Source organism: Entelurus aequoreus, linkage group LG04, assembly GCF_033978785.1.
Source record: "Entelurus aequoreus isolate RoL-2023_Sb linkage group LG04, RoL_Eaeq_v1.1, whole genome shotgun sequence".
NCBI lineage: Eukaryota > Metazoa > Chordata > Actinopteri > Syngnathiformes > Syngnathidae > Entelurus > Entelurus aequoreus.
The window spans coordinates 70,429,895-70,456,448 of NC_084734.1; the positions used below are offsets into that span (position 1 = coordinate 70,429,895).

Consider the following 26,554-nt stretch of genomic DNA (forward strand, 5'->3'; position numbering starts at 1 on the left):
ATGTGAAGTGGCAAAACCTGAGGAGCAGTGGCTGCGAAGTAGGTCTTTAGCTCCCCAAAAAGCAAAACCATCTTCCCATTGCTGTCTTACTCTGGTTTCCATGGGAAACACATTTATAAATCCAAAAAACTATCTCTGTCCTCCTTTTACAAACGTACAAGATAAAGCCACAAACGGTACTGATCCGCAGTTACTGCTGGGCAAGCCACAAGTTGCCATACATACACTTCCTGAAGTTGTGCCATGAGAATTTCACAAGATCTTGTGGAATTTTTCTGAAGTTCTTGTGTCTGACGGTTCAAGAGGCATACAACGAAACCAGGCATTACTCAAAAACTCACCAACCTCGTAATACAGCACTTCCACATTGTGTATAGGTACAACCGAGTACAATGCATTTACATGTAGAGTAAAACATTGTAAACTTATGAATAAGTCTGAAAAGTTTGGAATGTAGGATAATGTAACACAGTGGATTCTTACACAAAAATAAACCATATTGCATCACATTATCATATGCAAATCCTTCACATATAGCAAAGGTTTATCAGTTTAAAAAAACTAAACTAATTGTTATTTTACTTGAGCTGCCATGCCTCCTGCTCTCTATTGCCGGCATCCCCAAACATTTTTATTTTAAGATGAAAATGACAAATAAACAGTCCCAATGACTGATTTCTTAAACGCTAACGTCTTGGTAATATTTATTTTTGTTTGGTTTTGTCATCTTGTGTATTGTCAATTAGTCCTATTTGTGTTTGCTAGTGTGCTTTGTTGCTCACTGTGTATGTGTGTTTGTCTTTACAAAGAGCCGTGAGAGACATTATTCAGCGTAAGCGTAAGACTGGAATGACCCAATTTGCTCTCGTGGCAAAATAATGATTTAATCAGTGGAACAGTCGTTTTGTGTGCGACTATACACTAATATGTAAAGATGGAGACAAAACAACAGTCCCCATCATCAGCACCAGTAACTGGATGAAGATTACATAGTGTGTGTTTGTGTCAAGTATGTGTTAACCTAAAACTGTGAATGCTAAAAAGACAGTATGCTCTTCAAGTTTTTACCATGTAACTGCGAGTAAATTCCAGTGGGTTTAACAGAAGAGGTAAAAAGGTTATGCAGAATTGTGGCTAGGGTGGTAAGCACTGCCGTGTCTGGTTTATCCCGATTTATGTGGTTAACCAACAAAAGGAATTGACAGATGTTGTAACCTTCTCCTGGAAAAAAAATGGTAACACTAATAAAAGTCACATGACTTGAAAATGAAATACAGACAGTAACAGGACAAGGCAGACATTGTACATTTATTAAACAGTCAAATATGGACTAAAGCCATATGGCTACCAGGCTTACAGGGATATTTAATTAACAAGGCTTCAATTAAATAATGTTTTAGATTGTGAGCATTCACAATACTTCTGGTGAAATGTTGACACAATGAAGAAAACTATTAATATTGTAATATGCTGCATGTTACCATAAGAAACAATGAATTGCTCCAAAAGGTAACAAGTATAGCCCTTAATAGAGCAGTTACCTACACAATATATAAACAAATAACAAGGAATGGGCACTTGACACTTGACACAGAACCATAACTTATCTGTGGCACTGAGTTGGTTTTTTGATTGATTGAGACTTTTATTTGTAGGTTGCACAGTGAAGTACATATTCCGTACAATTGACCACTAAATGGTAACACCCGAATAAGTTTTTCAACTTGTTTAAGTCGGGGTCCACTTAAATTGATTCATGATACAGATATATACTATCATATATACTATCATCATAATACAGTCATCACACAAGATAATCACATTGAATTATTTACATTATTTACAATCAGGGGTGTGGAGGGGGTGGGGGATATGGACATCAAGTAGTGGACATAGAGAGAGAGAGAGAGAGAGAGAGAGAGAGAGAGAGAGAGAGAGAGAGGGAGAGAGAGAGAGAGAGAGAGAGAGAGAGAGAGAGAGAGAGAGAGAGAGAGAGAGAGAGAGAGAGAGAGAGAGAGAGAGAGAGAGAGAGAGATCAGAAGGCATAAGAAAAAGTATCTGCATTTGATTGTTTACATTTGATTATTAGCAATCCGGGGAGGGTGTTAGTTTAGGGTTGTAGCTGCCTGGAGGTGAACTTTTAGTGCGGTTTTGAAGGAGGATAGAGATGCCCTTTCTTTTATACCTGTTGGGAGCGCATTCCACATTGATGTGGCATAGAAAGAGAATGAGTTAAGACCTTTGTTAGTTCGGAATCTGGGTTTAACGTGGTTAGTGGAGCTCCCCCTGGTGTTGTGGTTATGACGGTCATTTACGTTAAGGAAGTAGTTTGACATGTACTTCGGTATCAGGGAGGTGTAGTGGATTTTATAGACTAGGCTCAGTGCAAGTTGTTTAACTCTGTCCTCCACCTTGAGCCAGCCCACTTTAGAGAAGTGGGTAGGAGTGAGGTGGGATCTGGGGTGGAGGTCTAGAAGTAACCTGACTAGCTTGTTCTGAGATGTTTGGAGTTTAGATTTGAGGGTTTTGGAGGTGCTAGGGTACCAGGAGGTGCATGCGTAATCGAAAAAGGGTTGAACGAGAGTTCCCGCCAGAATCCTCAAGGTGCTTTTGTTGACCAGAGAGGAGATTCTGTAGAGAAATCTCGTTCGTTGGTTAACCTTTCTGATTACCTTGGTTGCCATTTTATCACAGGAAAGGTTAGCCTCTAGAATGGAACCTAGGTAGGTGACCTCATCTTTCCTGGTGATAACAATGTCACCCACTTGTATGGTGTTAGGGGCTATGTAACTTGCCATGGATGCATAATATCAGACACAAAATAATGGTAATTATTAAATGTGTTTATGAGCGAGGGCAAACAGGTATTTTTGAGCATTTAACTCTCAAACTGGTGTATGGAATTATTGACCACTGGTATTGGTGGACTTTGAAGTGTATACGGTGCATTACGTTAGTTTAATATCTGAAATACACTAGTACAATATATATTGGTTTTATTCTCTAATCCTGGGCTCAGGATCTTTCTGTGTGGAGTTTGCATGTTCTCCCCGTGACTGTGTGGGTTCCCCCCGGGTACTCCGGCTTCCTCCCACCTCCAAAGACATGCACCTGGGTATAGGTTGATTGACAACACTAAATTGGCCCTTGTGTGTGAATGTGAGTGTGAATGTTGTCTGTCTATCTGTGTTGGCCCTGCGATGAGGTAGCGACTTGTCCAGGGTGTACCCTGCCTACAGCCCGAGTGCAGCTGAGATAGACTCCAGCACCCCCCGCGACCCTGAAAGGGACAAGCGGTAGAAAATGGATGGATGGATGGATATTCTGTAATCTATTGAATAGACGTAATGTCTGCATCTTATATGCATATAAACTGTATATAAATATTAACAATAGCGGCAAACATAATTGCATATAATAGGTGCCAATTAAACTGTAGTCCTAAAGTAGACTTTGCATGTTAGCCAGAAAAGCCATCGCCTAGTTTAAACAGGAACGCTCATGGTTGTTTTTGGCTGGTTGAAAAAAAAAATGCGTCCAGACACACATGACACATGATAAATATTCATCTTCAGACGGGAATGGATTACTTGTTGAAAACAATGTAATTCATATGCCACACTTACCTGTAGCGCTATTAAACAGATTCAGACCGAGCCACTAAACAGACGTAAACAATAGAAGAAAAAAAAGCAATTCGCTTTAAGTCCATTTTTCGCTACACAACCAATGACCACAATAAGAAGAAAGAAACCTGAGTCTCTCGTCTGGATACGATGACAAAGTAGAACTACTTCTGCAAGTTATATCAGATTACATAACAACCACAGCTCTGCTGTTCGCCATTGTTGTTCTTCTTCTTAGCGGTGGTTGCCTGTGGGGTTCTTTTTTTGTTCTTACGGTCATCGTTCTCAAAATTGAGTGGTTTGCTGGCGTCGAGCAAAATTATTATCAGATTTTCTCCTTTTGGAACCTGTTCTCAAAATATATTGTTCCAGGGCATATAGGATGCCATTTTCATGTACATAGGGCTGGGCGATATATCGATATACGCGATATATTGCGGGTTTGTCTCTGTGTGATATAGAAAATTACTATATCGTGATATTCGAGTATACGTTCTCACGCAGTTGCTTTTAGCTGCTGGCATTACACTACAGGCTCTCCTCGCTCTTTCCTGTGTCTCCTTCTCACAGACAGACAAGCGCACTTTCTTACACACGTCACATACTGTCACGTCATACGTCACATACGTATACGCCCTCGCGCAGCAAAGAGGTAGCAGCATGGGTATTGTCAGCTGTGATGCTAGCAGAGGGATGCGAGTGGTAATACAAGAGAGAGAAGGTGCGAATCTGGTAACAAATGAAGGAATAATTAATTCCCCCAAAAACAGCAGGGGGTCCATCGTCTGGCGGTGGTTTGGCTTCAAGTGGGAATATGTCGAACAGACAACCGTAATTTGTCAAGTGTGGGGCAAAAGCGTTGCTATAAAAAGTAGCATTACTGCTAATATGTAGCATCATTTGAAAAGTCACCTGCTAGGAATGAAGAGTGCTTACTCCGCATGTCAACATCTCCGTTCGGTGCCACACACCCACACCATCAAAATGCTGAGGCAAACATTTCCAGATCAACACCGTATGAAAACATTTTTGATTATTTTAGTTGTGATTTCCTTCTCTGCATGAAAGTTTTAAAGTAGCATATATTAATGCAGTATGAAGAAGAATGTTTTAATGTAGACACATAGAATCATCATACTGCTGTGATTATATGCATCAAGTGTTCATTCAAGGCTAAGGCAAAATATCGAGATATATACCGTGTATCGCGATATGGCCTTAAAATATCGCAATATTAAAAAAAGGCCATATCGCTCAGCCCTACATGTACACATACAATACGTTACTTTTACAACCTAAAACGTTCCCGTGTGGACAAGGTCTAATTTGTTTAGCATCGATCCATCCATCCATTTACTACCGCTTGTCCCCAGCGGGGGGTGCTGGACCCTATCCAGCTGCATTCGGGCGGAAGGCGGGGTACACCCTGGACAAGTTGCCACCTCATCGCAGGGCCAACACAGACAGACGGACAATATTCACACTCACATTCACACACTAGGGCCAATTTAGTGTTGCCAATCAACCTATCCCCAGGTGCATGTCTTTGGAAGTGGGAGGAAGCCGGAGTACCCGGAAGAAACCCACGCAGTCACAGGGAGAACATGCAAACTCCACACAGAAAGATCCCGAGCCAAGGACCTTCGTATTGTGAGGCACACGCACTAACCCCTGTTCCACCGTGCTGCCCCAATTTGTTTAGCAGTAAGATGCTATTTACTTAAGTAAATATAGTGGTCATTCTGACTACAATGATGTCAAAAGACAAATAAAACTCACATTAGCAAATATTTCTGCGCTGGTAATAAAGCGGCCACTGTAACATAAAGAAAACCAGATGGTTTCAAAATAATGTTTCATGTTTATCATGTTTCATTATTAACGTGCAAAAACATGGGGAATTCCAAACAAATCTATTTGTGGAGGTCAAAATGTATCAGTGGTGGGCCGTACAGATGAATCAATGTGTGGAAACCACTGCAATTAATGCAATAATGTAGCTCAGTTTCCTATTGCTGACATTATTCGTACTTGAAAGGGCCTAAAACCTTCCGCACTTGTGGGTACTAACACATCTTGCAATACACCAATTATTCTAAAGCGTTTACAATTTAAAAGGAAGTGGGGTAATGAGGATTAAAATGAATCCTAGAGCTACTAGTTTGTGTAATCCTGCTAGCAGATGTCAGCATCAGCAGAGGTGGAAAGTCTGCCTCGACCATGCCAGTAAAGGTTAGAATTTCTGCTCCATAAAGCTACCAATTTGAAGCTGAATGACACTGCGCTTACACACAACACAAGTGTAAAACCCTTTAAAGGGGCTCATTTAATCTCAAGCAGTTTATTAGGAACGTATTGACTTAACAGCATAATAAAAGATCAATGTGCCCTCACTTAGTAACAAAACAATCTCAGCAGCAGCAGACTGTTGGAAACACATAAATCTCTGTTGCGCTGACAGAGTGCATATGCACAGATAAGATGATGAAATGTGACAGCATGTATGGTGAGATGTGATGATGGATCTTTATCATCATGACAGGTCATTGGCACTGTGGCGAAGTGGCTTCAAAAGTACACAAGAAGAGAAGGGAGGCAAGTGGAAAAACGGGACTACAGCTCATGAAAATGTGTGTCAACCACATTTTCTGAGCCACTGCCCTCAAAGTGTTCCCACCACATTTTGATCTAGTCTATCTTAAGCTCCAACCAGAAACCTTAATCACAGGCTATCTGATACAGTCATGGAAAAGGGAAAGTCAGAAAAACAAATGCAATTTGAAATGCATGGAAACCCTTTCTCTCCCTTCTGCTTTCCAGATTGTCAAATAACGAGAATATGCAGACGTAGTCTAATGTGGTTCATTCATTAGCATATGGACGCCTGACCGACTCGCAGCTGGCTGACTGGAACTTGATTGGAAGGTCCGATCTGTTCTGGTTAATCACGTTTGTGCCACGATGAATGATTGGCTTCGACACTGCAAAGAATGTCCCCGTTTCTTGGTTACTATAGGAAACAGAAGCATTTCACAGTTGCTCGAGAGACAGGTCCCCTTCTAAAATATATTGTGATTATTGTGCAGGTGGCATAATTTGTGCTGGCTGTTAATTGGTTTTGGTCTGGTAAAACCTCCCTATAAAGCTTATTTATACCAGTGGCATGCAGTCACTAGAGGCAGGGGAGGCGGGGCCTCACCTGCCATCATGGAAAAAAAAAATGTAAAAAGAAAAAAAAAAAAATTAAATTGTTATATGTATCCAGTGATTATACTAAAGTTATTTTCCATTTAACTTCACCAGTTTTAGATTATTTTTATTTTTATTTTCACATTTGCCATTCAAATACTGAGAAGAGACGGTGCGGTGATCAGCAGCCAGTTGAGGCACGTCACTGATTTGTGCCTCAACATGGATTGTGCACAATGACTCGGCTAACTGCTGAGCTGCTGTGCAGTGAGACTGTATTGCTATATGAATTATATCAGCAAACTAAACTATGGCATAGTTTAGTTAGCTGAGGTATATAATGTACAGTGTATTTTGTCAAAAACTGTATGTGTGTAACGTATTTCTTGTGCTGAGCATTCATAAATCTGCTGCAAAAGATGTACTGCTTGAGGCTCGCAGTAATCCGGCCTCCTGGTGGTAGAGGGCGGTAGTGATCCCAGAGATCATTCCTCGGCAGCAGAAGAAAAAAAAAAAAAAAAAAGGAAAGTTTGCAAGTTAATTAGTGAAGCGATTGTTTATTTCCTCTCGCCTGGACTTTTATTAAAAACATGGAGGATTACATATGTAAAATAAAACAGTTTTCTAAACTGGACTTCAATCAAAGCAGGAGGTAATAATTAAAGGTAGACCAACGCCGGGGCTAAAAGGTTTGCTTTTGACTTCGGGACAGAAGACCCGTTCTTTTAAAACGGCGTGGTACACACGCAAAGGCTGGCTGTGTGGATGTCCAGCAAGAAAGGTAAGACCATAATAATGTTTTTTTTATTAAATGTGCTTTTTTGTGTGCTACAGTTTTGTAAAGAATGCTGGTATGAGCTTTTAAACATAACCCGTTAACTGCTGCCAATCACATGGTGAATAAGATACTATTTAGGGTTCATATGTTTGTAAATCTGACTGTGATGATGCAGTGCCTCACCAGACATTAACCTCACCGCACGCCACTGATTTATACCTGTATATACAGGTACATCTAAAAACACTAGAATATTCTTGAAAAGTTATTTGATATCAGGAAACTCAGTTCAGATTATGGTCATGTCCACACGAACACGAAGAGTTTCTAAAACACATATTTGGGGTTAAAACAATCTCCATCCACACAAATGTAGTTTCAAAACTGTCTATGTCTACACACAAACGCATACACTTGCTGAAAGGATTTAGTAGAGAACATCGACGATAAAGTTCGCAACTTTTGGTCGCTGATAAAAAAGTCTTGCCTGTACCGAAAGTAGCGTGACGTCACAGGTTGTGGAGCTCCTCACATCTGCACATTGTTTACAATCATGGCCACCAGTAGCGAGAGCGATTCGGACCGAGAAAGCGACGATTTCCCCATTAATTTGAGCGAAGATGAAAGATTTGTGGATGAGGAAAGTGAGAGTGAAGGACTAGAGGGCAGTGGAAGCGATTCAGATAGGGAAGATGCTGTGAGAGGCGGGTGGGACCTGATATTCAGCTGGGAATGACTAAAACAGTAAATAAACACAAGGCATATATATACTCTATTAGCCACAACACAACCAGGCTTATATTTAATATGCCACAAATTAATCCCGCATAACAAATACCTCCCCCCTCCCGTCCATATAACCCGCCAATACAAATCAAACACCCGCACAACACACTCAATCCCACAGCCCAAAGTACCGTTCACCTCCGCAAAGTTCATACAGCACATATATTTCCCCAAAGTCCCCAAAGTTACGTACGTGACATGCACATAGCGGCACGCACGTACGGGCAAGCGATCAAATGTTTGGAAGCCGCAGCTGCATACTGACGGTACCGCGTATCCAACTCAAAGTCCTCCAGGTAAGAGTCTCTGTTGTCCCAGTTCTCCACAGGCCAATGGTAAAGCTTGACTGTCATCTTTCGGGAATGTAAACAATGAAACACCGGCTATGTGTTTGTGTTGCTGCAGCTGACCGCTAATACACCGCTTACCACCTACAGCTTTCTTCTTTGCTGTCTCCATTGTTCATTAAACAAATTGCAAAAGATTCACCAACACAGATGTCCAGAATACTGTGGAATTTTGCGATGAAAACAGACGACTTAATAGCTGGCCACAATGGTGTCCCAAAATGTCCGCTACAATCCGTGACGTCACGCGCAAACGTCATCATACGAGACGTTTTCAGCAGGATATTTTGCGGGAAATTTAAAATTGCACTTTACTAATCTAACTCGGCCGTATTGGCATGTGTTGCAATGTTAAGATTTCCTCATTGATATATAAACTATCAGACTGCGTGGTCGGTAGTAGTGGGTTTCAGTAGGCCTTTAAAGAGCGAGTGCTGCTGAAACCCAACACTCATAAAATTATAACATGTTCAGCAACATGGAGATGTATTACATTATTTCTCAAATCAGCACGCACCAATGAGACAAGGAAACCATTTTGCATGTTTAAGGGAATTATAACGCATTTAATCATTGATATAGTAATATAGTATATGTGTAATGAAGTGTATATTGTCTTTAACATCAGTACACACTACAAGTGGATGCTACATTATGGTTTTTTTTAGTTGCTTGGTCGCTTTTTACGCACGTGCACGGTCACGCCCGGCTCCATCTACAAAAATGGAAGCAAGACACGTAAGTTAACTTCATGATCTGTCGTTAAACGAGGACTAACAACATAAGATAATGTTGCACCTTTCTTAGGAGACACAGCACAAAGTCTTGCTTGTCAAAGTTGTTCCATCAGCTGGAGGTTCCACAGCGATCATATCCAAAACAGCTGACTGTCATTAGCGTTGGCAGGAGTGTCGCAAAGCCCATTTTGATGTGTCTTTTTTTATTAATGTTGAGTGAAAAGAGCAGCATGTTTACGTTCAAACATACATTAAGTGCTCTTATAGTGTGTTTGAAGCCAGCAGGGCATTGTTGTTGAGCTTGGAAATGACAGCGCACAACCGTGACGTCATCACAAGTCTCCGTTTGTGCCGTGTACACGCACACGCTAAGTGGACAGTTTTGGAACTCTACACTTTGGCCAGCGTTTGCAAAAGTCTGCGTTTTTAAAGACAAAAGTAAGCGTCTGCGTGTGAACAAGAGGCCTAAATGCAGAGATAAGTATGCGTTTATTAAGTATCTGTGTTCATGTGGACATGGCCTAAGACACCAAATAAAGTCTTTGCAGTTTTGCTTTAACGAAATAGTAAATGTAACATTTATTTTTATAAACTGTAATCTATAATCATCAAAATGATTAATAAATTCAAAAATACTTTCTTAAAAAGTCCAGTAAATATATAGAATATAAGACTTACATTTTTTAATTGAACTACTGAAGATAATAACGTTTTGAAAGATACACTGAATTATCCAGATTTACCTGTCAAACTTGCCATTTTTGGGCAAAGTCTAAATAAAAGTTGTTTCCCAACAGCTTAGTAACTTTCTCCTGGATAACAATGTGTTTAATACTTTCCAATCAGACTTTTAGGCCCCTCCACAACACTGGAACAGCTCTGATTAAGGTGACAAATGATATCCCTCAGAACACAAGCAAATTCTTAGGCTTAATCCGAATTATCCTTCTTCCCCCTTCCCCATTCGTCATAACCCTCCCCCTCCTAGAATTTGGAATCTAGTGCTATGGCAAAATGTTGAAAAGACACCCCTAGACATTCGGACGTTGCTTGAGTTTTGCTACATCATCAACCCTCGCCGTTTGCCGACAGTAACATAAAGCAGATGCGACAAATGTTTGTTTACGTTCAAGAAGCTGTTGCAGGTGATGTTTGGCTTTGTTTGGGCTCTATTTTTCCACCTGATCGTTATAACATGCGATAGAAAATACAACAAACAATTATAAAAATAGTCAATATTTACATGGAGTAGCAACATGTGAACATCTGAACAAAATGATGAGCGTCAATAATATGAAGATCAATATTTAAGCGTATTACTTAGGCTTCTCTTTGTTTGTTTTCTGCATGACATAGTTTTTAGCGGGCATAGTGTAATGTTGGAAATGTCCCTTCTCCCTCGATATTCTAGGGAGGTCCCAGAGCTCACTTCAATTAGAGAGCTCTGCGGCCTTCGCGCTTGGCCCTTCCCCCTTACCTTAGAATTTGGAGACCACTTGATTGACATGACCGCGCAAAACAAAGGGGGTAGAGCTAAAACAAGAGGAAGTATTCGGATTGAGCTTTAATTCTGTTTGACCCGAGCGCTGCATTTGACATATCTAATTATAGATTTTAGAAAACTAGGTGGGGATATCTGGTTCTGCCCGCAATATGAACTATCGCGGGCTGGTGTTCAGAGTCAGGTTTAAACAGGGTGAGGCTGCATTTCAGTTGTATGCTGCTAAAATTTGGAACAGTCTTGCAAAATATGTGAGACTTCAACTTTTGCAATGTTTAAATCTGGGCTGAAATCACTTTTTGGTTGTGCATATGACAACTTAAGTATTTCATCAACATTTTATGCTTTTATAAGGTCATACTTACCGTATTTGTATAATGATTTTATTCGCCTCCTTGTAGCACTTTGAATTGTCATGTGTACAATTTGTGCTTTAAAAATAAATCTGCCTTGCCTTGCCAATATATTTTATATTAATTATCCTGCATGAGAAAAACACATAGGCTTTATTTACATGGATGGTTGAAATAAAAATATATTTTAAGTAAATTTTTCTAAATATTTTGAACAGCAACATCCCAATTGAAATTCAATAAAGGTAAAGGTAATTTTTGTCACACATACAATGTGTCTGTATATGTTATCTGTATTTAATCATTGAGAAAAAGTAGTGACCCAATCCAAATCTTGTGTCACACCTCCATCTTAAATTACCCTTAAATGGTTTTATCTTTGAAAACATTTTTAAAAAATGAGCACCTACAGAAATCCAGCGCAAGCACAGCAAGAACAAATCTTCACAAAACCCTGGAGTGAGGTAGCACTTCTAACCACTCTGCCACCATTCTGCCAGTAAGTGTGTATTCACACAAATGTAAGACACACTCTGACCTGCAAAACTTTCACAGTCTTGGAGCAAAAGTTTCAACCCTTTTAAAGTTTTTATTGCCAGAAGTGTGGATAAAGTTGGGTTGGAACTTCAGAAAGTCATTTTCCCAGCAGAGGCCTGGCTTAAGGCTTGCAGAATAAATACTTTGGTTACAGCTGCACAACCAGCAGCACATGTTATCAACAGTCATCCATGAAGCAGCAGTCAAATCAAACCAGAGTAGAACTTGTATGGTCTGTTTCATTGCCCTGTAAATGGCTGAAGACTTGCAGTCTCAATATTTGGCAATACAGACACAAGAAGACCCATTCATGTGATAACAGTCTTTTATTTTACCAAGCACAATCAGATTTATCAACAATTGGCTCCCAAATGAAATGAATTAGGCAACACTAAGTACATTAAAGGCTTGATTTAATTATTTCTGCTCATTTTATGATCATTCCCTGAGTGGCATGCTAATGAAGCCAAGTAAATTTGTGTCTTTTTCCTTCATGTTTCTCCTGTTTGGCAACGTAAGAACTTAACGTTGAGAGATCACAAGCCTGGTGATTAGGGTTAACACGAAGCCTGGTGTCTGCAGCTGTGGTCATTAGAACCACACTGATTAGACACCAACATGGGGTCTGGATGATTGGGTAGTTATCTCCCGCCAACAGACGCAATTAAAATTCCCATCTAAAGTCGGCCTAGGCTGGAATCCCAAAATAGCCCTGACACATTCCCACTTTTTTCTTGTGTTATTTTTTAAAAACTTTTCAGTGTCTGCTACAAAATCTTTGTAAGCCTGACCACAAGGCTTCCACTTTATCTCCATTCGCACAAGCCTCCCTCACGACGACACATTGTTGTTGTGGCTCTCACTGTGACTGTCTTCTAAGCTCATTATACAGTACAGCTGTTCACCGTGTTGCTCTATGCTAAAAGAACATAGTTTGTGCAGTACCTTGACATCCTTCTGCTGAAACTGTAATATTGTAGTTTTACTTCTCCTGTGAAATTTTCAGGGCATTTGGGACGGTGGGGGATGAAATTCCCATATTTTCCACTATGTCTCATATTTAGAAATGCAAATGTTGACAGGTATGTCGAGTACACATGGACTTTTCTCAATTTGTGCAAAATCAAGGGTATTTTAAAAAACTACTATGAGTCGTCAGCCATGTCAGCAATAATGCTTTCAGCTAAATGTTGGCTTGCTCAGTTTAACAGATAAAATAACTGTTTTCTGTGTAATTAGAGATAGTTGATAAGCACCTGGGGGTGTTGAAGTAGTGGATGATCATTATTTGATATGCAAAACAATGGATGGATGGCAAAACAATGATTTTTGCGGGACACTCAAGGTGAATTTAAAAGACGATATTCAAATTTGAGCAAATGAAAAGCTTCATAATCCCACTAGGTGACTAATAATTGAGCTTGTTGATGATAAGATGATTATTAAAATAGTCGTTTAGCCCTAGTGCCGACGGGAACAATAGTAACCAGACCGTAAAACAAAAAAGATAGTGGTGCTAATTTTTGTGCCACTACATTGACAACTATTAATTGAACACCGACATGAGACAAAAACGATGGGATCTGTTGTGACAGTACGACACTTGACATGATTTTTTCACCTGCACAGACGACAATATGTGTTCATATAAAATGCTCATGATTAAATGCCATAAAAAGTTTGGTTGTACTTCACCTCAAACGATGCACTCAGTAACCTTGGCTAAGCTTTAATGGCAAAGGACGTGATTTCTGCAGGTGATGAGTCAGCAGAGCATTGCTACAACGGACACACCATTTGCCACAGCAAAGTGGGGACCCTGCCAAAGAAGGGCGATAGAGCTAAGATATATTATGATCTATTTTGCAGCCTCTTGTGATACCATTATATATATCTGGCGAGAGTCAGGTTAGTGAAGCCCAAGTGTCAACTTCTCCATTGCCGCGAGCAGAAATTGGCGTTTGTATCCAATTTTAGGTCGCAAATATACCATATTTTATTTTTGATACCTATTCTGGATACTTTTATGGACACCTTATGGACAATTCTAAAGTGATCAAGGTGTCCTTGTTTGTTTAAAAACTTCACCGACTGCTAGCTAGCCTGGTTTGTTTTTAGCCAGGTGGCTAGCTAGCCAGTCGCTAACCTCCAGCTCGCCTTGAGCTTGGCATTTTAACGATCGCACGGTTGAATACCGGGTTTTTGGACAGTCACAGTTGAGATGACCAACAAAAAGAGTGACAAGAAGGAGGTGTCTGGTGGGGCTGCGTGTAAAGTCAAACAACCAGCCAGGAGACACCGATCCCAGCGTGGCTCGACCGATAGCGGAGGTGAGCCAGGTGGTAGCATGGAGGTGGACGCATCCGTATTGGAATCGATCAACGCGAGATTGAGCTAGCTGGATATTCTGGATGCACTACAGCAGGACATCCGTGACTTGAGAAGTAGCCTGGAATTCAGTCAGAAGGAGATTGAGGATCTAAGAAAGGATAATGTCTTTCTGAGAGGTGCGATGACTGACATGCAGAGATCTACTGACTTTTTTACCGCGGACTATAGGCGCATTAAAGACACGCTGTTGGATATACAGTGCAGGGACATGAGAGACAATCTCATTTTCTCGGGGATCCGAGAGGGCAACGCCGATCCGGAAAAATCTGTAAGAGAGTTCATGTCGGATAAGCTCAAGCTCTCCCCGGAGGTGGTAAGAGACATAACTTTTTCCAGAGTGCACAGAATGGGCAGACCTGTGGACAATAAAGTCCGTCCCATAATAGCTCGTTTTGAGCATTTTAAGCACAAAGAGTTGGTGAAAAGCCGAGGAAAGGAGCTGAAAGGGACCTCTCTCTGGTTAAATGACCACTTCCCGGCTGAGATCAACGATAGGAGAAAGAAACTGTCACCGATCATGAGAGAGAACCGAGCCCAGAACAAGAGAGTGGCACTAACAGTGGATAGGCTGTACATAAATGGACAGCTGTATCGGGACCCAAAGGTTACCCCCTGGCTTTTTTAGAATGGGCATTCGTGGGTGTTTTTAGTATCTTGGTTTGGCCTGTGTCATGACTACTTCCAGTACTGTTATGTCCTGCACTAAGCTGGGCCTTCATAGGGGCCTGGTGTTAGCTCACGTGAATGTATGCAGCCTGCGTAATAAGTATCAGGAAGTAGAGTGTATTATCAAAGATAATTTTATTAATATCTTTGCCATTTCTGAGACCCACCTTGATGATTCCTTTTCTGATTCAATTGTAGCCATTGAGGGGCTCTCAATTTTTAGGAAAGATAGGAACAGGTTTGGGGGTGGGGTGGCTATTTATGTTCAGAATCATTTATCTATCAGAGTGTGCAATGATTTGATGAGGGAGAGTATTGAAGCTATTTGTGTGCAGGTCTATCTGCCTTATTTGAAACAAATTCTAGTATGCTGTTTCTATAGGCCTCCTAGTGCTGATGCTCTGTATCTGAAGGAGTTATGTGAGATGTTTGACAGGATATCAGATGAGAATAGAGAAATCTATTTACTGGGTGATATGAATGTTGACTGGCTGGAACAGGGGTGTACAAACAAAAATAAGTTACTATCCATTTTAAATGCTTGCAATCTGTCCCAAATTGTTGCCCCTCCCACGAGAATAGGTAGTAATAGTGATGGTATTATTCTAGCTACATGCATTGATCATATTTATACAAATGTTCCGGACCAATGCTCCAAAGCAGTCTCGGTTCCTGTAGGTTTTACTGACCACAATATAATAGCTGTCACTAGAAAGACAAGGGTTCCTAAACCTAAAGCAAAAATTATTTTTACAAGGTCTTATAAGAGATTTGATGAAGAATGTTTTATTAATGAAATATTCTGTTTAAATTGGAACGAGGTGTGCAGTGAGGAAGACCCTGAGGCTGCACTGTACTTATTTATGTTAATGTACATGAGTGTTGTGGACAACCATGCCCCTTTGAAGAAGTTTTCTGTCAAAACTAAGTCTGCCCCATGGATTGATAATGGACTTAGAAGTTTAATGACTGAAAGAGACATGGCTAAAAAAGCCTCCGTCAACTCAGGTTTAATTGATGACAGGCATAAGTACTGTTCCTTAAGAAACCAGGTCACAAAGTTAAACAAACTGAAAAAAAGGGAATATTACAAACAGAGGTTATATGATGTGAGATATGATAGCAAAAACTTATGGAATGTTTTGAATGAAATCATGGGTAGAAAGAACAATGTGTGTACACCTTTTGTGGAATCAAATGGGTTGGTACTCACTAAGCCATGTGACATCGCCAATCATTTTAATAACTATTATGTTGACAAGGTATCTCAATTAAGGCATGGTATGCATATATCCAATAACAACAAATCAGCTGACCTCATTAGGAATATTATAATGGATAATAAGGACTGTGAATTCAATTTTCATCAGGTTGAAGTCAGTGAGGTTGAGAGGTTACTACACTCTCTTCCGGACAACAAAGTAGCTGGTGTAGACAACCTGGATAGTAAATTACTGAAAATGACTGCTGGTATCATATCAGTGCCTGTTTGTCATATTTTTAATAAATGTTTACAAGTGGGCCTGTGTCCAAAGATATGGAAGGTGGCTAAGGTTACTCCTCTACATAAGGATACCAAATTGGCTTTCAATGAGGGCAATTCTAGACCAATAAGCATCCTACCTGGGTTATGTAAAATACTGGAGAAATGTGTGTATGCACAAATTCAAGCTTACTTTCAATCAAATGGGCTAGCAACTGATTCTCAACATGCATATAGAACGGGCCACTCTACGTCCATGGCTCTTATACAAATGACGGACGATTGGCTTAATGCTATAGATAATTCTATGTTGGTTGGAGCTGTCCTGTTAGATTTTAGTGCTGCATTTGACGTGATTGACCACTCTCTTTTAATTGAGAAACTTAAATGTTATGGTTTTAATACTTCAAGTTTAATGTGGATACAGAGTTATTTGTCCTCAAGATCACAACAGGTGTATCTTAATGGCAGCTTGTCTAATAGCAGAAGTTTGGATTGTGGTGTTCCACAGGGAAGTTGCCTAGGACCTTTACTTTTTTCTATATTCACCAATGATTTACCTTGGGCTACCGGGCATGCAAGATTGGTTCTTTATGCTGATGATGCAACCTTATATCATGCTGCACCATCATGCAGTGTACTGAATGTAGTATTGAGTGAGGAAAAAAGCTGTGCATAACTGGACAGTATGTAACAGACTTGTCCTTAACACCTCAAAAACAAAAAGTATTATATTGGGGACTAGGCAAGGGTTATCTTGTGACCCAAAGTTGGATTTGAGGCTAGGTATTTCAACAGTTCAACAGGTCAGAAGTGCCAAGCTCCTTGGAGTGATGCTGGACTGCACTCTATCCTGGTCAAATCATATCAGTGATATAGTTACAAAGATGGGAAGGGCTGTTGGTATTTCCAGGAAATGTGCTGCTTTTGCTGATCCACCTCTTCTTTGTCAAATTGTTAAGAGTTTAGTCTTGTGTCATATTGACTATTGTTCTACAGTCTGGGCGTCTGCTGCAAGTGGTGAGATCAGTAAGCTCCAGATTGTCCAGAATAGGGCAGCAAGGCTGGTTCTTGATTGTTCACTAAGAACCAATGTGAACCAAATGCATGCTTCTCTTTCCTGGCTAACAGTGCAGAACAGGTTGTTGGCTAATACTCTTATATTGTTCAAATCAGTAACCGGTAGTAAAACTCCTGCTTTTCTCATGGCCCAAATAGTTCACAGTAGCACTATACATAATCACAATACCAGGGCATCCAGTGAGGGGCATTTTGTACTCCCTCGTCCCAGGAAGAATGCTTTGCGGAAATCTTTTAATTAGTTTGCTCGTTGATGATTTGTTTGGTTTTATATTGTGTAGTTATATTTATATGGTAATTATTATTCTGTGACTGTAAATTGTTTGCTTGTTTTTTATTGATGCTTTTATTTTTTTCTGTATTGTGTAGTTATAATTATATGCTTTTACTTGTAATTGTATTGAATTGTGGACCCCAGGAAGACTAGTGGGTTGTTGAGGCAACCAGCTAATGGGGATCCTTAATAAAAATCAAATCAAATCAAAAACCTGTAACAAGTGCTTGAAGGTGATATTGTGCAAGTAATGTCTCCTAAGTAACTTAATTTTGCACAGAGACTCTTGCATGTATAATTAACAAGCAAACACCAACGGTAGTTTAACACTACCACAATTGTGTATCAATGATGTACAAACCCTAAATCCAGTGAAGTTGGCACGTTGTGTAACTCGTAAATAAAAACAGAATGCAATGATTTGAAAATAATTTTCAACCTATATTCAATTGAATAGACTGCAAAGACAAGATACTTAACGTTCGAACTGGAAAACTGTTATTTTTCACAAATAGTTGATACCTGCAACATGTTTCAAAAAAGCTGGCACAAGTGGCAAAAAAGACTGAGAAAGTTGAGGAATGCTCATCAAACACTTATTTGGAACATGTGGGTGCCATAATTGGGTATAAAAGCAGCTTATCATGGACGCCCCTGTTTATTTTAGCAAGACAATGCCAAGCCACTTGTTACAACAGTGTGGCTTCATAGTAAAAGAGTGCGGGTACTAGACTGACCTGCCTGTAGTCCAGACCTGTCTCTCATTGAAAATAAGTGGTGCAATATGAAGCCTAAAATACCACAACGGAGACCCCGGACTGTTGAACAACTTAAGCTGTACATCAAGCAAGAATGGGAAATAATTCCACCTGAAAAGCTTCAAAAATTGGTCTCCTCAGTTCCCAAACGTTTACTGAGTGTTGTTAAAAGGAAGGGCCATGTAACACAGTGGTAAGAATGCCACTGTGCCACCGTATTTGCAATGTGTTGCTGCCACTAAGTTGATGATTATTTGCAAAAGAAAATTCAGTTTCTCAGTTCGAACATTAAATATCTTGCCTTTGCAGTCTATTCAATTGAATATAAATTGAAAAGGATTGGCATATCATTGTATTCTGTTTTTGTTTATGAATTACACAACATGGCAACTTCACTGGTTTTGGGTTTTGTATTGTCAGTAATGTATACTCAATTTTGAATAATGTATGCATTTAAACAGTGGATATATGCACCTAAAGCCATATTCTCCTGTTTGCTCTTAAGTGTTTTTCTACATGCTTGAAGTTACGGATGTTCCTTTCATCCGAATTCTCCCATTCAGCCTGCGGAAAAGCTCACCCTGCGTAAGTGAGGCAAAAGTGTGTAAATCTGGAATGAAGGCAGGCTCATTATTAATGAGGCGGATTATGTCGTAGCGCCTTATTTTCCAATAGCGGGAAAAGTGTAGCGTGTGGAGTTTTACTAACACTCGTAAATCTCATTAAAATCCATGAAAACGATAACACTTTCAATTTGAAAAAACTAGTTATCCAGGTAGTGCTTATAACGTAAACGTGCGTCTGTTTTGTTTGATTTTGTTTGTTTTACTGCCGTGTTACAGGCACCATTTGGAAACATTTAAGGTTTGCAAATAAACATTTACAAAACCTTTCGTACCAGTACATATCTGCCGCTTGTAGCCTGGTGCAACTAATATATGTAAACATTATTATTTCTTCCAAATTTGGGTGGGTGTGGCTTAAATACCTTTGCACTCTATACGGTATATGTATTTTCTATTAAATAGTCAGGGTCAATGATCACGATCGTATGTAATAAACTTCTAGGATGTTCAAACACGGCAGAAATGTACATGTGTCCCATTCCGCTGTGGTTGCACTTACGACCCAACAATATGCATTTACATTTTTGATAGTTAATACAGAGTGGCATTATGGTGCCTTTATTCTCATCTCAATAGATGTTTACAGGTGTCTCAATTGAAGCGAGCAAAATCGATTTGATAGTTTTCTGGAATTGTATTTTATCATTTTAATATGTGTGATGTACACTCCACCCAAACTGTACGTACGTACAATATAATATTCCACCTTCTTGGGGCACTGGACCTATTCCAGCCTCAGAGTCACAGAAGAGAGAAAGTAGGTGTGCTTCCGACCAGATTTGACAGGGAACGGCCACATTTAAGGCTTAATCCACCCAAAATGCGCATCATGGATGAAGGCGCGCAGTGACAGACTTCAATCAATCAATCAATCAATCAATGAATGTTTATTTATATAGCCCTAAATCACAAGTGTCTCAAAGGGCTGTACAAGCCACAACGAAATCCTCGGTGCAGAGCCCACATACGGGCAAGGAAAACTCACCCCAGTGGGACGTCAATGTGAATGACTATGAGAAACCTTGGAGAAGACCGCATATATGGGTAAACCCCCCCCTCTAGGGGAGACCGAAAGCAATGGATGTCGAGTGGGTCTGACATAATATTGTGAAAGTCCAACACATCAGCGAAAGTCCAGTCCATAGTGGGGCCAGCAGGAACCATCCTGAGCGGAGACGGGTCAGCAGCGTAGAGATGTCCCCATCCGATGGACAGGCTAGCGGTCCACCGGGAGCAGAGTAGAAAAGAAAAGAAAAGAAACGGCAGATCAACTGGTCTAAAAAGGGAGTCTATTTGAAGGCTAGAGTATACAAATGAGTTTTAAGATGAGACTTAAATGCTTCTACTGAGGTAGCATCTCTAACTTTTACCGGGAGGGCATTCCATAGTATTGGAGCCCGAATAGAAAACGCTCTATAGCCCGCAGACTTTTTTTGGGCTCTGGGAATCACTAATAAGCCGGAGTTCTTTGAACGCAGATTTCTTGCCGGGACATATGGTACAATATAATCGGCAAGATAGGCAGGCGCTTGACCGTGTAGTATTTTATACATAAGTAGTAAAACCTTAAAGTCGCTGCTTAGGTGCACACGAAGCCAGTGCAAGTGAGCCAGTATAGGCGTAATATGATCAAACTTTCTTGTTTTTGTCAAAAGTCTAGCAGCCGCATTTTGTACCATCTGTAATCTTTTAATGCTAGACATAGGGAGGCCCGAAAATAAAACGTTACAGTAATCGAGACGAGATGTAACGAACGCATGGATAATGATCTCAGCATCGCTTGTGGACAAAATGGAACGAATTTTAGCGATATTACGGAGATGAAAGAAGGCCGTTTTAGTAACACTCTTAATGTGTGACTCAAACGAGAGAGTTGGGTCGAAGATAATACCTAGATTCTTTACCGAGTCGCCTTGTTTAATTGTTTGGTTGTCAAATGTTAAGGTGGTATTATTAAATAGATGTCGATGTTGAGCAGGACCGATAATCAGCATTTCCGTTTTCTTAGCGTTGAGTTGCAAAAAGTTAGCGGACATCCATTGTTTAATTTCATTAAGACACGCCTCCAGCTGACTACAATCCGGCGTGTTGGTCAGCTTTAGGGGCATGTAGAGTTGAGTGTCATCAGCATAACAGTGAAAGCTAACACCGTATTTGCGTATGATGTCACCTAGTGGCAGCATGTAAATACTAAAGAGTGCAGGGCCAAGAACCGAACCCTGGGGAACTCCGCACGTTACCTTAACATAGTCCGAGGTCACATTGTTATGGGAGACACACTGCATCCTGTCAGTAAGATAAGAGTTAAACCAAGACAAGGCTAAGTCTGTCATCCCAATACGCGTTTTGATACGCTCTAATAAAATATTATGATCAACAGTATCGAAAGCGGCGCTAAGATCAAGAAGTAGCAACATAGATGAAGCATCAGAATCCATCGTTAGCAATAGATCATTAGTCATTTTTGCGAGGGCTGTCTCCGTAGAGTGATTTGCCCTGAAACCGGATTGAAAAGGTTCACAGAGATTGTTAGACGCTAAGTGTTCATTTAGCTGCTGTGCGACAATTTTTTCGAGGATTTTCGAGATAAACGGAAGGTGGGACACCGGCCGGTAGTTTACCAAGAGATCAGGATCGAGGTTAGGTCTTTTGAGTAGAGGATGAATAACCGCTTTTTTGAATGCTAGGGGAACAGTGCCAGAGGAAAGTGATAAGTTTATAATATTTAACACTGATGGACCTAATAATACAAAAAGCTCCTTGATAAGTTTCCCAGGAATTGGATCAAGTAAACATGTTGTTTGTTTTGTCCCATTTACACATTTTGACAATTCCTCTAATGTTATTTCATCAAAGAGAGAGAAACTATTTTGGAGGGCGGTATCCGTCGTATATACAGTCGTATTTGTGTTAATAGAACCCAGTTGTAGCTGAGATGCATTGTCTTTAATCTCTTTTCTAATGACTTCAATTTTCTTATTAAAAAATTCATAAAGTCATCTGCTGAGTGGGTGGAGCTACTGGGAGGAGTCCCTTGTTGGGTTAGCGATGCTACTGTACTAAACAAAAATGTAGGATCATTTTTGTTGAGGTGGATGAGATTTGAGTAATATTTAGCTTTAGCTGAGGTAAGCATGCGTTTATAAGTTATTAAACTATCACACCATGCTTGATGGAAAACCTCAAGTTTAGTCGCACGCAATTTGCGTTCCAGCTTTCTACATGATAATTTCTGGGCTTTAGTTTCTTCTGTAAACCATGGGGTACGTCTTTTAGGGGCCCTTTTTAGCTTTAGCGGTGCTACACTATCAATGGTGCCGCGCAGGGCGTTGTTAAAGTTGTTAGTGAGGTTATCAATAGAGCCCACATAATTTGGGAATGGTGCCATTACCGAAGGCAGTAGGTCAGTAAGAGTCGTCGTTGTGGCAGCATTAATGTTGCGGCTGCTATAGTAGTTATTATTATTATTATTAGTTTGTTGACCATGAGTCAGAACTTCAAATTTTATAAGGTAATGATCGGACATTACTTTAGTGTACGGGAGTATCGTAACTTTAGAGGTGGTGACACCCCTGACAAGCACTAGATCTATCGTATTACCGTTGCGATGCGTGGGTTCATTTATTATTTGTGTAAGACCACAGCTATCAATTATAGTCTGGAGCGCCACGCATGGAGGGTCCGATGGGGTATTCATATGGATATTAAAGTCCCCCATTATGATTATATTGTCGGCGTGCGTCACTAGATCAGCAACAAACTCTGAGAATTCACTGATGAAGTCCGAATAGGGCCCAGGGGGGCGGTAGATAACAGCCAGGTGGAGAGTGAGCACCTCAAACGAGTTATATTTATTATTTAGGTTAGGTGTAAAATTATAGTTTTCATTGTATATTAGTGCGACACCCCCTCCCCTTTTAAGAGGTCGGGCAACATGTGCATTGGTATAGTTAGGAGGAGATGCCTCGTTTAGTGCAAAAAAATCGTCTGGTTCGTCAGGGGGGTTGAGAATGCTGCGACGCCAGAATCTGCACAGTTGCAAACCTTTTTTCACTTAGGCACATGAGCGAATAGGGTCCCTAAAGTAGCGTACAATCTTGCCATTTTCTCTTTGAGCTTACTCTGTGATCTGTAGGGCTGCTGATTTTATTGTGACAATCATGACTATTTGTTGTGGATTTTATTTCATATTGGTTAACTTATTACTTAGTGATAAATCCATTTTCTACCGCTTGTCCCTCTCTGGATCGCGGGGGGTGCTGGTGCCTATCTCAGCTACAATCGGGCGGAAGGCGGGGTACACCCTGGACAAGTCGCCGTCCCTCATCACAGGGCCAACACAGATAGACAGACAACACTCACACTCACATTCACACACTAGGGCCAAATTAGCGTTACCGATCAACCTATCTCCAGGTTCATGTCTTTGGAGGTGTGAGGAAGCCGGCGTACCTGCAGGGAACCCACGCAGTCACGGGGAGAACATGCGAACTCCACACATAAAGACCCGGAGCCCGGGGATGGAACCCAGGACCTTGGTACTGTGAGGCACACGCACTAACCCTGGTACCACCATATGTTATTTAAATATTCAAATTATTTTTCTGTTCGGCCTGCAAGTCACAAGATTTCCTCCTGGTTTACTTCACTAAAAAAGGTTGATTAACACTGATCTACATAATATTTTGAGCATGTTTTGAAGTGAAGTGAAGTGAATTATATTTATATAGCGCTTTTCTCTAGTGACTCAAAGCGCTTTACATAGTGAAACCCATTATCTAAGTTACATTTTTATACCAGTGTGGGTGGCACTGGGAACAGGTGGGTAAAGTGTCTTGCCCAAGGACACAACGGCAGTGACTAGGATTGCGGAAGCGGGGATCGAACCTGGAACCCTCAAGTTGCTGGCACGGCCACTCTACCAACTGAGCTATACCGCCCCAATCTATCTTTATTACTTTACTGTCACAAAGTCAGAACATTTAACTGTCACAAAATCAGAACATTTGGAAACCAATCTTCCCATCACAAACAATTGTAGCTTGATATATGAAAAACAGTTGCACACAAACAAACAGGGACTAAGATGATGTTGACAAAGACAAGAAGGGGTGGCGGCTGACAGTTTAACACCATAGTAGAGAAAGACTGTGCATGAATGACTTCTCTCATTTTGCACTTGGCAACAGTTTTTGAATCAAGACAGATGGTTGCCCAGTGGAGTCTTTTTTAAACCAGCCTGCCATCTAAGAACTTTCAACCTTGGTTAAATTGGAAATACACATGAATGAGAATACCAATACAGTATATTGCGAAGGATTAACAACCTTGTTAGACGCGTTAAAGTGAGGTCATATCTGTATGCAAAGAGGAAAGTGTGTGTATTCGTCTAACACAGCAGGATTGGTTTTTAAGCCCTACCTTGTCTTGCACACACACAGTTCAACACATATACATATTTAAATACAATAAGCGAGGCATTAGAGTGTGAAAATTCTGTAATACAGTGATGCTCGACACAGAAAAGCACAGAAATAATCTATCATGTACGCAGCATCCTGGAGAGCCGTCGGGGAGAAGTCCCATTGCCTCCTGCACTCTCTTCTTTCCCTAGCAACCAGACATTGGCGTGGTGATTGGACTAGCGTACCAGCGGTTGCTATAGCTACAGGAAGCTACCCTTCAATGTAAACCCCCCATCAGTTTGTTTTTTTTCTGAGCAACGTGTCTCTCTGTAGTTCTTTTTGTGGTCTCTTTTTTGTTTTTGTCTGCTGACTTTGTCTTTTAGACAGCGTAGAAGCAGCACAGACGGATGGTATAAATGCACAGGTTGAGTGATGGGGTTAATAGTGTTTTAAGGGAGGTTTAACCAACTAAAAAATATCTGCAAAATGAGGCAATTTAGAGCAGCAGAGGAGTTCTGCCAAGAATGCCAGACATAAATTCAACATAAGCAGAGCAGTCAAGTATTTATCAAAACTGCTTTTCCCTCCATGCAGTTTTTCATTTATTTGTGAGCATTTGCTTACATTCACATCATACATAGAGGGTAGAGTAAATGCACATTAGAATATGTGGGTATTTATGCGGATGCACTATTGATATAAGGCTTTTATGCAGTTTCTTATGGTGATTACAACAAAACTGTGAACATTGTCATTGTGCCAGAATGAACCAGTGAGCCAGTCTGACGGTAATTCACCAACACATCATCTACCAAACCTGACACAACAGTGGGAGGTGCCAAAACAGAGTCTATGCACAGCTTTGGAATAATGTCACATCAATATTCTGCATTTTTCACAGATTTCTGTCTTGACCTTATGATCTATTGCTCCCACACGCCATAATGAAGAGTGGTATGAATTACCGCAGTTGAAACGAGAGGTTAAAGGCCTACTGAAACCCACTACTACCGACCACGCAGTCTGACAGTTTATATATCAATGATGAAATCTTAACATTGCAACACATGCCAATACGGCCGGGTTAACTTATAAAGTGCAATTTTAAATTTCCCACTAAACTTCCGGTTGAAAACGTCTATGTACGATGACGTATGCGCGTGACGTCAATCGTTGAACCGGAAGTATTGGTACACCATTGAATCCAATACAAAAAGCTCTGTTTTCATCTCAAAATTCCACAGTATTCTGGACATCTGTGTTGGTGAATCTTTTGCAATTTGTTTAATGAACAATGAAGACTGCAAAGAAGAAAGTTGTAGGTGGGATCGGTGTATTAGCGGCGGACTACAGCAACACAACCAGGACGACTTTGAGATGGATAGCAGACACGCTAGCCGCCGACCTCACCTTGACTTCCTCCGTCTCCGGGCCGCCGACCGCATCTATGATCGTCGCTTCGTCGATCGCTGGAACGCAGGTGAGCACGGGTGTTGATGAGCAGATGAGGGCTGGCGTAGGTGGAAAGCTAATGTTTTTAGCATAGCTCTGTAGAGGTCCCGTTGCTAAGTTAGCTTCAATGGTGTCGTTAGCAACAGCATTGTTAAGCATCGCCAGCCTGGAAAGCATTAACCGTGTATTTACATGTCCATGGTTTAATAGTATTGTTGATTTTCTGTCTATCCTTCCAGTCAGGGGTTTATTTCTTTTGTTTCAATCTGCATTTGCTATCACGTTAGCTATCACGTTAGCTTCGTAGCTAAAGAGCTTCGCCGATGTATTGTCGTGGAGATAAAAGTCACTGTAAATGTCCATTTCACGTTCTCAACTCTCATTTTCAAGAGGATATAGTATTCGAGGTGGTTTAAAATATAAATCCGTGATCCACAATAGAAAAATGAGAAAGTGTGGAATCCAATGAACCCTTGTACCTAAGTTACGGTCAGAGCGAAAAAAGATATGTCCTGCACTACACTCTAGTCCTTCACTCTCTCGTTCCTCATCCACAAATCGTTCA

At 40.6% G+C, this 26,554-nt stretch overlaps 1 protein-coding gene across 1 annotated transcript in view; it reads right to left on the reverse strand.

The window, feature by feature from the left end:
* The window catches only part of LOC133648981 (actin-binding LIM protein 3-like), a 100,879-nt gene that overhangs the window by 46,449 nt on the left and 27,876 nt on the right, over positions 1 to 26,554 (reverse strand). The window lies entirely within an intron of this gene.